This window comes from Macrotis lagotis, chromosome 6, assembly GCF_037893015.1.
Source record: "Macrotis lagotis isolate mMagLag1 chromosome 6, bilby.v1.9.chrom.fasta, whole genome shotgun sequence".
In the NCBI taxonomy this organism is placed as follows: domain Eukaryota; kingdom Metazoa; phylum Chordata; class Mammalia; order Peramelemorphia; family Peramelidae; genus Macrotis; species Macrotis lagotis.
The window spans coordinates 200,469,220-200,486,706 of NC_133663.1; positions in this window are offsets into that span (position 1 = coordinate 200,469,220).

Sequence of the window (17,487 nt, forward strand, 5' to 3'; positions counted from 1 at the left end):
TAAACATTAAGTATTTTACTATGTGCCAGAAACCATGGTAAACATTGGAATCACAGAAGGCTGCTTGCAGAGGTGATATTAGTTTGCTTTTGTGTTGAATTTTTGTGGGCAATGGGTCACACAGGTGGCACAGCTAGTAAGTATCAAGTGTCTAATATTAGATTTGAACTCAGGTCCTCCTCATTTCAGGGTCAGTGTTCTATTCATTGTGCACCTAGTTGACCTGCCCCCCCACAGAGGTGATATTTAAATAGATATTAAAAGGGTGGATAGAATTTCAACAATCAGAGATCATAATAGAGAAGGCATTCTAAAAGTAGAAGTGTCATGGCCAAATGTAAGAATCAAAGAATATGCAGGATATGTATTGGAGATTATCTTGTAGATGTGGTGATAAATATAAAGATTTCTATGCCAGGTCAATAGATTTTACTTTATTTGGAAATTAAAGGGAATTATTATTCAATTTAGTAACAAGCATTTATAGAGAAAATAATGGGAAATTGAATACTAAACACTGAGGAGAAATAAAGATAGAATCTTGTCATTAGGGAGCTTTCTTTCCACTAAAAGTGTATAACTACTTACACAGATATCTATGAAGCAAAATTGGTCTGGATCTATGATTTCTTCAGTGGATATACTCCAAGGTTTTCATCCCTTAACCAGAAAAGTCTAGCAATTATCAGTAATATGTAGGAAAGCTCCCTGGGGAACCAAGGAGTCAAATAATGTGCTCATGTTCATACATCAAATACCTCAGAAGTAGATTTTGAATATTAGTTTTTCTGACTTCTGAGACACTCATTAGAATTTCTTTAACACTACAGCTTATAATGCAAAAAGAATAAAAGAAAAGAAGAAGAAGAATATAAACACATAGCATAAGTAAGTTATAAAATATCATATGAGGATAAAAACTCTTCTGTCTGGAAAAATCAGAAAAAAATTTAAGTAGATTATCATAGGATCATAATATTTCATTGGAATAAGCATTAGAGTACCCATCAATTGAAGAGTGACTAAACAAGTTATAGTACATGAATACTATGGAAAATTATTGTTCTATAAGAAAGCATAAATGGTTGGACTCTAGAGAAGCATGGAATGAGTAGAGAATCTGATGCTTAAACTTCTGACCAAGATGGCGGAGAGAAGACAGGCACAGTTCTACAATCTCCTGATCTTTCCCCATCTATGATATAAAACAAACCTCTTAACAAAAATCTGATCCACAAAACCCAGAAAGAAAAGCCAGGAGAAAGAACATGTACCTCAGGATTTGTTTTCTGCAGTCCTGTTTGAGTCTGGTGCAGAGGGCGGATCAGCTGCAGATCAGACTGATTAGCTGGGGGGTTGGAGCCCGGGAGCCTGAAAGCCTAAGAGCCAGACCTGCTTGATCAATGGGGCTAAAGCCTGTTCCACCACGGGGACTTGGGTCAACTAGGGAGCAGAGGCATTGGTGTTGGTGTTGACTGTCTGGAGCTTGCCAACAGGGCTGGGGGGAGAGTTCCAGTGCAGGACATCATCTCTGGGCTCCTCTGGTCTGAGGAAGTCTGAGTCCAAGCCTCCATTGCTGCTGAGGCTTCTTCCCAGAACAAACACAATTATAGACCTTCTGCCCCAGGCACAGGTATGTGAGCACAAGAACTAGCCCAGCTAACAATAGGGAGAGGGATGACCTCACCCCAGGGTAGAGCCCACCATTGATTGAAGTCAAAAGTATTTAACAGCTTCAATATGCCCTCCAGGCAAAGGGAGAAGGTCTCAATCAGAGTCACGGACACTCTAGAGAAAACAATCAACACCTCCTACTGGCCAGCTGGAGAAATTATACTCAATGAGGAAATCCTCTAGCACCCCATACTGACTAGCTGGAGATATTGCCCTCAATGAGTAAAGCCTCTAGGGATCCAACACCAAACATCTGTGAATCAGCCCCTCCCCAACTCAAGGTCTTAGCATAATGAAGAATCTGATGCTAAGCAAAGAGAACAATGTACATATTAACAAAGAACATTATGAGATGAACAACCCTGATGAAAACAGTTCCTTTCAGCAGTTCAGAGATAATTGTATTAGATCAGTTATGGACAATGTTATCCCTATACAGAGGGAGAAAAACAAAACAAAGTAAAAAGAAAATTAAAAAATCAACCCTTCAAAATCTGATGAACACTTTATAAAAATTATCTCTTTCCATTAATCATAAATACCTTATACCAAAAATGACTAATCTGTAAACATGCTTATCAAAAATATGCTTATACAATGCTAACCTGACTGTTCACCACTGAGAGGAAGGCATTGGGATGGAAAGAAATTTTGTAACTGAAAAATATATATGTGCATATGGATGAAAAAAAATTTAAGAAAAAAAGAAAAAAGGAACAAACATTAGAGAAGTACAATCAGGATTATGGAGGATTTAGCAGCTTCAATAAGGATCAGAGGCCCTAGAATATGGTCTTTCAAAGGGCAATGGAACTAGGATTCCAACAAGAATAAATTCTCCTGCAAAATTCAGTATATTCTTTCAAGGGGGGAAAATAGATTTTCAATGAAATAGAGGACTTTCAAACTTACCGGATAAAAAGACCAGAAGTAGAGAGAAAATTTGAATTTCAAAGAGAAGAGTCAAGAGATTCATAAAAAGGTAAACAAAAAAGAGGAAAAAAATGTTAATCAATAATATTAAACTGTGTACATTTCTACATTGTAAAATAAGACATAACTCTTGAGAACTGTATTTCTCTTAGGATAGTTAAAAGAAAAATACTTAAAGGGTATGTGTATAGATTTATCATGAAAATGATGATGCCTTAACAGATAATTTAGCTCATGATGGACCTGTTTTTGTTGTGACAGTTGAAGGGAGTGTATTAATGTATGGTTTGGGAATAACTTGATCATGAACTGATTTTGCTTTACATGGATACTGTAGCTCATGAGGGTTGTGTTTCTATAGAGATAGTTGGAGGGAGTGTACTTGGAAAAAGCATGTGGGTATAAGTTGATTATAATTTGTTGGTGTTTATGCCAGTTGATAAATGAATTTCTAATGAGACAGTTGAGGAGATTGGGTGGACAGTGGGTGTGAACATGAAGTGAATATGAGGTAATGATGCTTATAAATCAATCAATCAGTCCCTGAGAATTGTGCTATTAAGAGAGATAAAACAACTAGGACATAAAAAAGAATGCTACAGGAAGAAGGTGAAACATTAGAGGATAAATAACAAGACATGATGAAATACACAAAGACCTAAAATAGTAGAATGAAAAAAGGGAGGGTGAGATCCCTGAGAAAACTACTCTCAACAGATTTGAGCCAAAGAAGAAATAATAAACATTTTCAAAAAGGTTTAGAAATTTGTCTTTAACCTACAGGGAAGTGAGATATAGAAGAAAGAGGGAAAATGGGGCAAGACGAGGCTGATAAAAGGAGCAGGGAAGTAAAATTAAAGGTAATGCTCAAGTTCAAGCTAAAAAAAGTATAAGGCAAAAGTGAGAAGGAAAGAGAAGAGGGTTAATGGAAGGATTGAATGAGAGGCAGCAGTCAGAAGTAAAATATTGATAGGGGTAAAGGAAAGAGAAAAGAACAAACAGAGGGAAGATAGAATGGAGGGAGAAACAAAGTTAGTAATCATAACTGTAAATATGAATGGGATAAACTCTTCCATAAAACAGAAGTGGATAGCAGTGTGGATTAAAAAACAGAATTCTACAAAATTTTACATAAAAGAAAGCATTTGAAGCAGAGAGATAAACATAGAGTAAAGGAAAAAGACTGGAGTAAAATATATTATGCTTCACCTGAGTAAAAGAAAACAGGGAAGCAATCTTTATCTCAGACAAAAAAATGCAAAAATAGATTTCATTAAAAGGATTTAAGGAAGAAAATCACATCTTAAAGGATGCCATAAGCAATGAAGTAATATCAATATTAAATATGTATATGTATATATATGTGTGTGTGTGTGTGAGAGAGAGAGAGAGAGAGAGAGAGAGAGAGAGAGAGAGAGAGAGAGAGAGAGAGAAAGAGAGAGAGAGAGAGAGAGAGAGAGAGAGAGAGAGAGAGAGTTACAGGAAGACATAGATAATAAAATTATACTAGTGGAAAACCTCAACCTCTGTCTCTCAGAATTAGATAACTCCAACCTGAAAATAAAAAAGAAGGAAGTTAAGAAGGTGAATAGAATTTTAGAAAAGTGAGATATGATAGACATCTTGAGAAAATTGAATGGGGTAGAAAAGAATACAACTTCTTCTCTGAGGTACATGGGTCCTTCACAAAAATTGGCCATATATTAGAGCATAAAAACCTCACAAATCTGCTGTATGATGGAAGAATAATTAAAAGCATCATTTTAAGATCATGTTGCAATGAAAATTACATGCATGAAAGATTCATGGAACAATAAACTAAAAAGTGATTGTAAATTAAATGCCCTTATTTTAAAAAATGAGTGGATCAAAAAACAAATTTAAAAAGTTATCAACAATTTCTTCCAAGACTATTACAATGATAAAAAATTATCCAATTGGAAATGCAGCCAAAGTAATTATTAGGGGAAAATTTTTATCTCTAAATGTTTATATGAGTAAAATAGAAAAAAAGAGAAGATAAATGAACTGGGTGTACAACTAAAAATGGATAGAAAGAAGAGTAAATTCAAGATCCTCAATTAAATACCAAATTAGAAAGTCTAAAAATCAAAGTAGAAGTCAATCAAACTGAATATAAGAAAACTATTGAATTAATAAATATAACTGTTTTGTTTATTTAAGAAACTCAATAAAACAAATAATCTTTTCATATGATTTTTAACAAAGAAGAAAATAAAATTACCAGAATCAAAAATGAGGATGAATGAGGATGAAATTAAAGTAAAAATTCAAAAGTTTTTTGCCCAATTATATATCAACAAATCTCATAATCTAAGTGAAATGGATGAATATTTACAAAAAAATATTAACTTCCCAGATTAATAGAAAAGAAATAAAATACTTAATAACACCATTTCAGATAAAATAATTGAACCAGTCATCAATGAATTACCTCAAAAAATCTCCAGCATCAGATATAGTTGAAAATGAATTCTACAAACATTTAAAGAACAATTAATTTCAATCTGAACTACCTGAAAAAATAGGTGAAGGGGGAGTTCTTTCAAATTCCACTTATGACTGTGACACATTGCTAATAGCTAAAATAGGAAGAACCAAAACAGAAAAGAGATTGCTACAAGTTATTATGATTATAATATAGTATGATCAGATATGATTTATCCAGATAAGCAGGGATAGTTCAATATTAGGAAAATAATCAATGTAATTGGCCAATTAATAACAATATTGACAGAAACCATTTGATTTTCTCAATAGAAATTGAAAAAGCCTTTGACAAAATACAGCACCTGTTCCTATTAAAAATACTATAGAACATTGGAATAAATTAAGTTTATCTTAAAATAATAAACAGCATCTATCTAAAACTAATGCCAAATATTAAATAAAATGGTGATGAAGTAGGAACATTTTCAAGGCTGAAACTGGTGTGCCCATTTTCACCACTATTATTTAATATTATATTAGAAATGTTAGCTTTAGCAATAGGAAAAGAAAAAGAAATTGAAAGAATTATAATTAGGTAATGAGGAAACAATACCTTCACTTTTTGGTGATAATATGATAGAAAATTTAGAGAACCCTAGAAAACAGTTTAAAAACTATTTGAACCAATTAACAACTAAACAAAAATAGCAGAATATAAAAAAGCCCAAATAAGTCATCAGTATTTCCACATATGACCAACAAAGTTCAACAGCAAGAGATATAAAGAGGCATTCTATTTAAGGTAACAATAGAGAATATAAAATATTTGAGAATCTATCTTCCAAGAAAAATCCAGAAACTATATGAACACAATTGCAAAATATGTCACATAAATAAAGTTAGATCTAAGCAACTGAAAATAAAGTCAATTGTTCATGGGTAAACTGAATTAATATAATAAAAACAATTCTCTCTAAATTTGATTATTTATTCTGTGTCATGACAATAAAACTGCCAAAAAACTATTTTACAAAGCAAGAAAACATAGTAAAAATCATTTGGAGCAAAAAAAAAATGTCAATACTATCCAGGAAATTAATGAAAAAATGCAAAGGAAAGTGGTCTGTGGATAACCTCATTTGAAAACTGTTCATATCTTTTATCCATTTATGATTTCAGAAATGTCATTTATTTTTATAGTCTCCATTCTCTATATTGAGTAATTTGGTCTAAATCAGAGAAAGTCATTTCAAAAATTTTTTCACACTTACAATTCCTGCATTCCCTCCCTCCTCTTCCCCCACTCCATTTATTCTATTTTCACTTGACTTTCATCAAGTCTCTCCTCAAAGCAATTTACCCTCCCTTCCATCAAAGTATCTGTTGAATAGTTGGTTGACATAAACTAAACTAGTGTTAGTTTTATCATTTATATGATATAAATATGATCCAGCCATAAATATTATTTCTTTAGCTATTTAAGTTGTTTTTTTATTCCCTTTCCCTCCTACTTTCCTGTAGGATGATAAAGATTTCTATACCCAGTTGAGTGCATGTTATTCCCTCTCTGAGCAAGCCTAATGAGAGTAAGGTTCACTCAGTCCCTTTTCTTTTCACTCTTCAAACGTAAAAGATTTTTCTAACCTGTTTTGTGAGATAATTTACTCCATTCTACCTAACCTTATCCCCTTTTTCTTGCTACCTTTAATTTTATTATTTTTAGATATCACCCCTTGATATTCAACTCACTTCTGTGTCCTATGTTTATATATACACATATCTGTAAATATACATATTTACACATATGTGTTTTAACTGTCCTTATAATGAAAAACTTCATATATGTCATTATTATCATCTTCCCATGTAGGAATATAAACATTTCAGAAGCATTTCCTTTTATGATTTACTTTCCTACTTGTCTTTTTATGTTTCACTTAAGTCTCATATTTGAGGAAAAATTTCCTGTTCAGTTATAGTCTTTTCTTCAGGAAAGTTTGAAAATTGCCTATTTCATTGAATGTCCGTCTTTTCCCTGAAACAGTATGGTCACTTTTGCTGGCTATTAAATTTTGGTTGTAATTCAAGCTATTCCATGACCTGTGATCTTTTAAGGTAGAAACTGTTAAATCTTGTGTTATCCTGACCATGGCTTCATGATACTTGTATTGTTTCTTTCTGACTGTTTATGATATTTTTCCTTGATCTGGAAGCTCTGGAATTTGTCTGTGATATTCCTTGGAATTTCCCTTTAGGGATTTCTTTTAGGAGGTGATTGGTGGATTTATTCAGTTTTTATTTTACCAATTGTGTCTAGAATATAAAATCAGTTTAAATTGTTCATTTTTGAAAAATGATGTTTAGTACATTTTTTTATCATGGTTTTCTAGAAGTCCAATGATTTTTAAATTACCTCTTTGGAAATCTATTGTTCAGATCAGTTGTCTTTCTCCTGAGATATTTCACATTGTTTTCCATTTTTTCATTCTTTTGGTATTATATTACTGCTTCTTGATTTCTCATAATCAACTGGGCAGCCAGGTGGTACACTGGATAGAGCATTGGTCCTAGAATCTGGAGGACCTGAGTTCAAATCCATCCTCAAATACATAATAATTACCTAACTGTGTGACCTTGAGCAAGTCACTTAGCCCCATTCCCTGGAAAAAACAAAAACAAAAGATAATTAGTTTCCAATTGCTCAATTCTAATTTTTAAGGAATTATTTTCTTTGTTGAACTCTTGTAACTCTTTTTCCATTTGATGAATTTTTTAAAGAGTTTTCTTCTTCAGTGGTTTTTGTGCATCTTTTTCCACTTGACCAGTTCTGCTATTCAGGGCATTATTCTCCTCATTGGCATTTTTGTACTTCTTTTGCCATTTGGTTTGTTCTTGTTTTTATAGTATCATTTTCTTCAGTATTTTTGCATCTCCTTTACCAAGTGTTGAATGATTTTTCATGATTTCCTTGCATCACTCATTTCTCTTCCAAATTTCTCCTCTAAGTCTTTTATTTGATTTTTCAAAATCCTTTTGAGCTCTTTCATGACCTGTTTTTTTAGAAGGCTTTGGATATAGGAGCTTGAACTTTGTTATTTTCTAATGAGTTTGTGTTTTGATCTTCCTTGTCACCTTTGCAAGCCTAAGACTTGATTTAACTCTTTCTTATTGCAAGCTTCCAAGCTTTTTGGGTCTTGTCAACTTTTTTCAGAGATACTTCTGAGACATATATATTTTCATTTTTTTCCAAGGTAGTATGATCTAAAATGAGTTATTTACTCCTCTCCTGACCTGTGCTCTGGTCAGTGAGTAACCATACATGCTCTTTTCTGTTCTGGATCTTTGAAGAGGGCCCTTGCTCACCTATGGCAGCAAACTGCTGTGTTACTACTGCTCCTCTTCCTGGGACAGAGACTCAGAACAGGGACCCACATCTGAGTATAGGCAAACTAACAGAATCTTTCTTCAGTGTTAGCATAGAGACCCCTGTGATCTCCTTCTGACTTCCTTATCATCTGTGGACTGAGAGCTGAAAAGACAATTGATAATGGTGATTAGTGACTCCCAAAGCCTGCTTCTGGTTTGCTGGGTCCTGACTGTGATGACATAGCGTTTCCTTCTGACTTTCCAAGATGTGTTCATGTCCTTGGACTGAGTGTCCTGGAAAATATGGCTGCCATTGATTCAGTGGCTGTCTTGCCTATTCCTGAATTGCTGGAGACTGGTTGCACTACCGTGCAACATTGTATTCCTTTTTTCACTCTGGTGCAATAGACCATTCTTTGTGACTTTCTAATGTGTCTTTGAGTGGAAACTTGTTTTGTTCTGACTTTTTCTGAATTCTGTAACTCTCAGACTTGTTTAGAGTTATTATTTAAAGGTATTTGGAGGAGTTTGAAGGAGAGGCCCAGTGAGTCCACTTTACCATCTTGGATCTCCTCACATTATCTTCTTACCACCTCCTGCATCTTTCATCCCCAAAAAGAGTCATACAAGAGGAAGTATATAATTAGCATAAGTTAATCATCACAAATTAAAATCGAAACATTCTGTTTCAACTGTTACCTTTTTAAAAAATCTCACCCAGACCTCAAACACTCTATCATTTTCTTCCCTTCTAATGACTACTTTTAGAGCCAATCTTCGTAGCTGAAGATTGCTTTACTTTGATGATTCCCTTCCTGATGTTCCATCTTTCATAATATCCTCTTTTTCTCTCTTCCTCTCCTATATTTTCCCCCTGTGAGTTTTTAAGACCAAAATATTCTGTATGAATTTGTACTCATCCTTTGCTTTATCTTGCTCACATAAGAATGAAGTTTCTATGATTTCCATTACAACTAGTGTTTGCTCCATATTTGTACAATCTTATTCATATGCTACAATTTTGAAAAAAATAGTAAGAACCTCTATCTTCTTTATTTCTTCTCAAGTACATTTTTAATTTCACATTTCTACCACCTCTTGAAATTTTAAAAACACAACATTTCAGATCCTCTGTCTTTGAAAGGTGCCCTCTGAATCTTTATAATTTGATAGGATATTTGTTTTCTATCCCTTTTTGTAAGCATTCAATAGTCATATTCCATACTCTCACTCGTATTTACCATAATAAGTTTTACTTGTTGTGATTGTCAAAATCTTTTCTTTTCATCTGGGGAGTGCCTCCAAATTATCTATTCAAATAAAAAAATCTATTACCAGAGGGCAGAGTAAAGATGGTGGCATTAAGGCAGGAATTCCTGGAAATTCATTCCCCAAAATACTCCAAAAGTCATCAAATTATGACTCTATTCAAAATTTGGAGGGCAGAACCCACAGAAAGACAGAGAGATACAATTTCCCAGTTCAAGACAACTTAGAAGTTCCATAGCAAAGATCAATCCCATCAGAACCTGAGGTTGGAAAAAGTCAGAGTGCAGCCATAGCCACAGCTGCAGCACTGCACAGCACAGCTGGGCACCTGCGTCCATGGCAAAGGTGCCATGGTTTCCAGACCCTTTAGATCAGGGATCATTGGGGAACAGTCAGAAGGGCTGGTGAGAGATCTCTGCTGCACCAGACTGAGTGTGGAGTGGAGCTCCAACCTCAGAACAACCCTGCAGTGAGAACCTGCAGCGGGGGTATGCAGAGCCACCCAGCACATACAGAACTCTCAGTCCACAGATGGTAAGGTTGTTGGGGGATACTGTAGAGGCTTCTCTTTCTCTCTTGGGCAGGACTCAGCTGTTTGCCTGCATTAAGATACAGGTTGCAGTCTAGGCCGCCATAGCACCACCATAGCCAAGCAGGGACCATCCCCACAGCTCCAGAACAGAGAGGAAGGCCTGAACATAGGCAAGAGAGCAGTCAGAGCCTCTCATAAGACCTTGGAGGAATTAAAGTCCCAGTGGGGTATCCTAAACTCCCCCCCAAAGCCTTGGAAATGCAGTAAATCAGTAATAGGCTGAGGAAATGAGCAAACGAAAGAAAAAGAGGAATTTGATCATAGAAAATCACTTTGGCCCATGGAAGACTTAGAAGAACCTAAAAGCAAAGCTTCTATTTCCAAATCTTCCAATAGAAACAGAAAATGGGCTCAGGCTATGGATGAGCTAAAAGAAGAATTTGAAAAGCAATTAAGGGAAGTAGAGGAAAAATTGTCAGGGGAAATGTGAGCGATGCTGATAAATTATGAAAATCAAATCAGCAGCTTGGTGAAAAAAATAAAAAAATACTTAAGAAAATAATAAGTCAAAAACCAGATTAAGTCAAATGGAAAAAGCAAGACAAAATGCAAATGAGGAGAAGAATGCCTTAAAAAGCTGGGAAAGGACATAAAAAAGCTCTTTGAAGAAAATAATTCCTTCAAATGCAGAATGGAACTAAAGGAAGGTGATGACTTTGTGAAACATCAGGAAGAAATAAAACCATTCCAAAATACAAAACAAAAATTAGAAGAAAATGTGAAATAAGTCATTGGAAAAACAACTAACCTTGAAAACAGATCCAGAAGAGAAAATTTAAAAATTATTAGGCTACTTGAAAGTCATGACCAGTAAAACAGCATAGACTCAATTTTTCAAGAAATAATACAGCAATACATCTCATCCCAGAGACAGAGCCATTGGAATCTGAACACAGACTGAAGTACAGTTTTTTCTCTCTCACTATCCTTGAGGTTTCTCATCTTATTTTGGGGGAGGAGGGTTTATGTTTACTTTCATAACAACATTATTGTAAAAATATAAATAAACCAAAAAATCTATTACCCCCGTGGGACACTTAATTTTTTTAAGATGAATTAATATTAATTTTAAGACTCCCTTTTTCTTTATATAATTGAAACCATGTCTTGCATGATCCTGACTGATGTTTCTTAGTACTTATTTCTGATTATTTGCAATATTTTATTCTTTGACTGAGAAGCATGGTATTTCAGTTATGGAGTTACTGGGAACTTTCAGTTGTCAGGTCCTAGTTATAATTAATAATTATTTTTGGCAGCATTCTACTTGCTTTCTATCCCATCCTGATTTTCAAGCACATAACATTTTATATATATATATATATATATATATATATATATATATATATATATATATATGTATGTATGTATAACATTTAAATGTATACATACATATGGATATGGATATGCAAATATAGTTAGATACCATTGATAGTAGATATAACATAAATTTTCTTTATTTTTCAAATTTTTGGATTTGAGTATTCATATTGTCTACTACATCTTTTTGCCAAAAAGACTTCTACTTGGATTAAGCTTTCTACCTTCTAACCTAAATTACTTACTTCCATATTTTATTTCAGTTTTTATCCTATGCTTTATTTTATCTAAATACTCTTGGAGTTCTTTTGATAAACCACTTTGTGTCTTTATTTCATTGTGGTATTATTTTCCTCTTCTAAGTTTATTTCTTGATTATCTTTTAGTATTTTTCCCATTTATTTTTGTATTCTACTTGTTCATATCTCTGATCACAGTTCTTATTTTCCCATTTTTTTGATGAAGTTGGCAGATCCTGTGCAGTTCTGATCTTCATGTCCTAGGTTGTTATCTTCCATCTCCTTTGGTTTGTCTGCTTTCAGAGAAGTAGTAGATTTTAGACTACAATGGATTTTCCCAGGTTAGAGAACTATAATCTTTAGTCACCCGTTTGCTATTATATCTAATTATAGCATTTTAAACCAGTCCCAAGGAGAACAAAATTTTGTTTTTCCAATGTCTTGTGAATAGAGTGGAGGTATTTTTCAGAAAGTTCTGCATTATCTCTGATAGGAATGTTGGTAGAGTTGTTTCTTTATGCTCATCCCAGCATTCATATTGAGAATCTGTCTAAATGAGCACTATACAGTCATGAGTTGGATCTAGACATTTATTGAGATTTTTTTTAAGGATTTGGGGGAGAGAGGATAGGTTCTTGATCTTTATTCTTTTTGGTTCCCTTTACTTCAATGACCATATCACCAACTTTGCTGGAAACAGAAGTTTACAATCTAATCCAATAAGGATTAGCCTTGTTTGAGTCAAAATCACCTTTAACATTCTAATTGAAGCCTAAAAATTACTGCTTAGAATAATGTTTATAAGTATGGAAAATAAAATATATAGGATTACAAAAATGATAATTATGTTGCAATAAAATTATTTTTATAAATTAAGTTCATGTATCTTGAGATAAAAATCCCTAAAATTTAGGAAGATGGTATTTATAGAGGAGAGGTAATTGAGGGAAGCTGTTTTGGTCTGAGAACAAAAGGAGATGGAAAGTAATTTGATATTCCCTTTCCAGGTAATAAGGCTATTAATTTGAATTTTTCCCAGAGAAAGACTGGGGAAATCAGGGGAGAATTAGTTTGGATGGAATGTGAAGACAACAAAGGAACTGTGTTTATCCAGTAGATACAATAGAATAAGAGGAGAAGTTTTCACTCAATCACTAATCAACTGTGTTGAATTCTCCCTTAGACAGGAGCCCCAGTAAATGCATAACTTCACCAGGGATGAGAATAAAGATTCTGAAGATCCAGGGAAGAGAAGCTCTATGTCTAGGGAAGATGATTCTGTTCCATATGTGGAGAAGCAAAATGGTTACTTTGTTACTTCCTATTTCATTTAAGGTTCTGTAAGATATTATGGCAATAGCAGTGGAAAAAATATGGCAAAGAGAAGCTAGTAACTTCCCTAGGTTTTTCAGGAATTACCTCAGAAACAAAGTTAAACAAGATTCTAAACAGATTCTGGGGTGACATAATACCTAAAATAAGAGAGTGGAGCCTTTTCCTCCTTAAGGAATTTGGGAAAGTCTTCAGGAAAGTTCCATCTAAGGTGGATAGGTAACATGGCAGGGTCCATGATGCTGAGCCCAATGTAAGAAGCATAGACCAATATGGGTAGGATGTAGAGGATGTAAGTTAGAGACTCTCACATATATCAGAGATCTCTGTACAAAGCCCATGGTTGCTGGTTCAGTAGATCAGTTGAGGGAACTGCAATACAGGTATAGACTGAGGATTGAAAGTCTTAGACCACATATGCAGTCAGTGCAACTGGCCTAGATGATCACAGTCCAGTGAGGAAGCTGCTATGGGTACCTCCTGAAACACAAGAAGCTTGGGACAGCTCTCCTATGACCTAGGAGCAGAGATGAAAATAAGAAAAGTCAGAAAAAAAGTCATGATGATCGAAAGTTACTGTGGAGATAGGAAAGATTACATTACCATCTCAGAAGAGGACAAAAGAAAAAAAGTGTTTCATTGTGAATTTATTCCCAGTCCAAAAAGACCAGGTAGAGGTGGCAACTAGGTGGCACAATGGATAGAACATTAGCCCTGGCTTCAGGAGGACCTGAGTTCAAATCCAGCCTCAGACCCTAAATACTTAGCCCATTGCCTTTCAAAAAAAATCAAGTAGAAAAATTGAAAAAAGAAACACAAAAGGAATTCAACATATTGCAAAAGAAAGCACAAGAATTGACTGAAGAAATCAACTCCTTCAATGATACAATTAGGCAAATGGAAAAAGAAAAGAATTCCTCCAAAAATATGATTGGCCAAATGGAAAAAGATGTGTAAAATCTGCCTGAAAAAAAATTCCTTGAAAAAATGGAAGTAGAAGTTTTTGACTCTTTGAAACACCAAAATTCAGATTAACAAATCAAAATATTGAACAATTTGAAGAAAATGTAAAATACCTCAATGGAAAAACAATCATTTTAGAAAAATGATTCAGGAGAGATAGCTTAAGAATTACTGTATTACCTGAAACAAAAAAGAGTCTGAACAGTTTCTTTCAAGGAAAACAGCCATGATTTACTAGAATCAGAGGGTTTAATAGTCATTGACAGAAACCACTGATCAACTCCTGAGAAGAATCCCAAAATAAAAATGCCAAGGAATATTGTAGTAAAATTTCAGAATTATCAGGAAAAGGAGAAAATATTGCAGGAAGACAGGGAAAAAATGACAATTCAAATACCAAGGAGCCACAATTAGATTTATGCAAGCCTTGGCAGCATCAATATTAAAGTATCAAGGTTTGGCATAAGATATTTTTTTCTGTAGGGCAAAGGAGCTTGGATTAAAATTAACATCAACTATTTAGCAAAACTGAGCATGCCCTTTCAGGGAAAAAGATGTACAATGACCAAAATTAGGTGACTTTGAAATTTTCCAGATAAAAAGACCATAAGAGAACAGAAAATCCAATTTTCAAACATGAAATGTGAAAGATACATTAAAAAATGTAAACTGGGGAAAAGAAAACGAATGCTATTCAGTAAGATTAAACTGGTTACATCCCTACATATAAAGATGCTACTTGCAACTCATGAGAACTATATCTCTATTAGAAAGACTGCAATTAGACAGAAGATAGGGGCATAAGTTGATTTTATGAGATGATATTAAAAATAGATATTAAAAAGGGATTGTATTGGAAAGAGAGGAAGGAGGATTCAAAATGGGGCAAATTAAATCATATGAAGGGGCACAAATGACCTATTACAGTAGAGGGAAAGAAGGGAGTGGGTGAGAATTAAATGAATTTTACTTTCAACAGCATTAGCTCAAAGCAGGTATAACACAAACATTCTCTCAATTGGGGTCTATATGCTGAAGAGATCTTGAAAAATGGTAAAAGCATCACTTGTACAAAAATTATTAATAGCAGCCCTATTTGTGGTAGCAAAGATTCGGAAATCAAGTGAATGTCCATCAATTGGGGAATGGATTAATAAACTTTGGTATATGTATGTGATGGAATGCTATTGTTCTATTAGAAACCAAAAGGGGTGGGATTTCAGAAAAGCCTGGAGAGACTTGCATGAACTGATGTTGAATGAGATGAGTGGAACCAGAAGAACACTGCACACCCTAACAGCAACATGGGGGTGATGATCAATCTTAATGAACTTGCTCATTAAATCAATGCAATAATAAGGGACAATTTTAGATTATCTGCAATGGAGAATACCACCTGTATCCAGAGAAAGAACTGTGGAGTTTAAACAAAGACCAATGTCTATTACCTTCAATTTTTTTAGAAAAAATATCTTTTGTACAAGTACAACATAATTTTGCTATCTCTAATATTTTATTTTCTCCTTTAAGGGCATGATTTATCAACACATTAAATTTAGACCAATGTATAGCATGGAAATAATGTAAAGATTATCAGATTGCCTTTTGTAGGGGGATGGGGAGGCAAGGGAGTGTGGGGTAAATTGGAAAATTCAAAACCTTACAAAACATGATAGGTACAAACTACTATTATATATAATTGGAAAACTAATAAAATATTTTTTAAAAAATAAATCTACATAAAGAAAAGAAAATTTATCTTTCCTATAGAAAGTGGATAATAGGAAAGGAAAGACTGATAGAATGGAAGGTAAAGAGAAGGTAAAAGTTAGAGGGGGACGGGGAAAAGAAAAGGGAGGGGAGCTTATAGAAGGGAAGGCATATTGAAGAAGGCAGCAATCAAAAGCAAAACAATGGTGAGGAGAGAAAGGGTGAAAGTGGAGAGAAATGTACAAATGGCAGAAGATAGAATGGAGGGTAATACAGTGTTAATGAACAAAACTGGGAATGTAAATGACCTGAACTCTCCCATAAAACAAAAGTGGATAATTGAGTGGATTAAAATCAAAGATTTCAGAAAATGTTGCTTGTGAAAAACACATTTGAAGCAGAGAGAAACACATGGGATGAATGGAAAAGAATGGAGGAGAATATACTAGTTGATTGAGTCTTGTACTTCATTATTGAGGAAGACCAAAATGACATAACTGTTAATAGAAATGTAATGTGTCTGACTGTGATGGTTCAAATCAAAATGAACTTAGAACTCTTTACCACAGGTTAGGCACAAATAGTCCATAAGAACCCCTGGAGTGTTTACTCTAAGCTTATGCATCTCATGTTTCCTTTGGGCTGCTTCAATTCTTTGTTGCTAATAGAAAGCAGCACTCTCTCTGATGAAGGCATGCCATGCTGTGTGGTCCTGTGCCAGTGTCTCCCATGCTGCATCAATTTTAAAATCCTTAAGAATGACCTTCATGGTGTCTCCGAATCACTTCTTCTGGTCTGCTTCTGAGCACATGCCCTGAGTGAGTTCTCCATAAAATAATTTTTTTGTCAGGCATTCATTTGGCACTCTACATCATGGTTAACCCATCATAGTTGCACCCTCTGTAGCAATGTTTACCATTGGCAGTTTAGCTCAATTAAGGGACCTCAGTGCATGGTATCTTCTGTCAGGTGATCTTCATAATCTTCCTAAGACAATTTAAATGGAAGCAATTCACCTTCCTGGCATGGAAAATGGTCCAAGTTTCACAGTCATTCAGCAATAAAGTCAGCTTACCAACTCTTCAGGTTGTGAAGAGAAGTCTTCTTTTCCACGCTTTCTTTCAGAACCTCCCAAATACTGAGTTAGCTCTAGAAATACATGCGTCAACCTTGTTATCCATGTTTATCTCTCTGGAAGGTACACTGCCAAGGTTAGTGAACTTATCCACAGTTTTCAAAACTACTCTATTTGCTGTAATTTATGGTTCCACATATGGATAATGTGTTGCTGACTGATAGAGCTCCTGTGTTTTCTTTATGCTAATTGTTAGGCCAAAATTAGCATAAGCAGCAAAGAACTGATCCATAGTTTTTTGCATCTTAGCATCAGAGTCTGTATTAAATGTATAATCATCTGCAAACAGAAGAAAATCTATCAACACTCCTTCCACTTTGATCTCTGCTTGTAACCTTTTCATGTTGAAGAATTTACCATCAGTGTGGTAGCTGATCTTGATACCATTTTCATCCTCAGTAAAGGCATTTGATAACATGAGTAAAAGTATCACGTTAAAAGGCATAGAGCAAGGACACAATTTTGTTTCTCTATTAGTGACTGGGAAGTCACAAGAGTATCAT